Source organism: Triticum aestivum, chromosome 2B (assembly GCF_018294505.1).
Source record: "Triticum aestivum cultivar Chinese Spring chromosome 2B, IWGSC CS RefSeq v2.1, whole genome shotgun sequence".
NCBI lineage: Eukaryota > Viridiplantae > Streptophyta > Magnoliopsida > Poales > Poaceae > Triticum > Triticum aestivum.
Window position 1 is genome coordinate 45,847,765 of NC_057798.1, and position 1,634 is coordinate 45,849,398.

Here is a 1,634-nt window from a genome sequence, read left to right on the forward strand (position 1 = left end):
CTCTTCTTCCTCTTCCTCTTCTTCTTCCTCTTCTTCCTCTTCTTCTTCTTCCTCTTCTAACTCTTCTTCCTCTTCTTCTTCCTCTTCTTTCCCTCTTCTTCCTCTTCTTCTTCCTCTTCCTCTTCCTCTTCCTCTTCATCTTCATCTTCTTCTTCATCATCATCATCATCATCATCATCTTCTTCTTCTTCTTCTTCTTATTCTTCTTCTTCTTATTCTTCTTCTTCTTCTTCTTCTTCTTCTTCTTCTTCTGCTTCTTAAAAATAGCCCTGTCACAACCTCTTTAGTACCGTTTCATCCTAGGGGAGCAAATGATGTTAGAAAGGGTTGAAAATTGATGACGTGGCTTAGAATGGTGCGTACTGAACGCAAAAAAGTCTGAAGTTGTAATAAGTTTAAAAAATCAAGTGCCAGTGTAAGATATGAGTTTTCGTTCGAAACCGGCCCTGATACTTCGAAAGATATTGTCCAGTTTACACGAAGTGCATCCAGTTTTTGCCGTAACACAAGAAGTCCGGAGTTCTAATAAGTTATTAAAAATAGAAAAAGGCGTCAGAAAGGGTTGAAAATTGATGACATGGCTTAGAATGGTGCGTACTGAACTCAAAAAAGTCTGAAGTTGTAATAAGTTTAAAAAATGAAGTGCCGGTGTAACAGATGAGTTTTCATTCGAAACCGGCCCTGATACTTCGAAAGATATTGTCCAGTTTGTACACGAAGTGCATCCAGTTTTTGTCGTAACACAAGAAGTCCGGAGTTCTAATAAGTTATTAAAAATAAAAAAAAGGCGTCAGAAAGGGTTGAAAATTGATGACATGGCTTAGAATGGTGCGTACTGAACGCAAAAAAGTCTGAAATTGTAATAAATTTAAAAAATGAAGTGTCGGTGTAACAGATGAGTTTTCATTCAAAATCGGCCCTGATACTTCGAAAGATATTGTCCAGTTTGTACACGAAGTGCATCCAGTTTTTGCCATAACACAAGAAGTCCGTAGTTCTAATAAGTTATTAAAAATTAAAAAAAGGCGCAATGCTCGTTAGTTAGCTTCAAGCCTTTCGGAATAGGGTAGACTACACTGCACACAGCTTCGTGCAATCTATTCTATTCCGAAAGGCTTGAAGCTAAGCAAGCTGCAGGTGAGCATTGCGCCTCTCCATCGTCTCTGCACTCACGGCTTATAAACAGCTCCTACTGCCTCTCTCCTAGCGAGGTGGGACTAAAAATCAGCTTAATAAAAAACTCTAGTACCGGTTCTAGACATGGACCGGTACTAAAGGAGTTCGTGAGGCCCACGGCCTGACACAACATCATTAGTACCGGTTCGTGGCATGAACCGGTACTAATTGTTGCCCACGAACTGGTACTAGTGATGTCCGCCCGCCTAGCCGTTGGAATCGGCACTAATGGACACATTAGTGCCGGCTCAAAATCAAACCGGCAGTAATGTGTATCAGATTAGCCCCTTTTTCTACTAGTGCCAACAAACCACCCCCTCGGTGATCTCCCTGGTCATTGGCAAGTACTCATGCAATACAAACCACCAAAGGAAGGAGCAGTGCCTTACATCCTCCCACAGAGCCTAGACTTGGGTAAATGCCCTATCTCGTGCCATACCATCTCAATCCACCGGTCG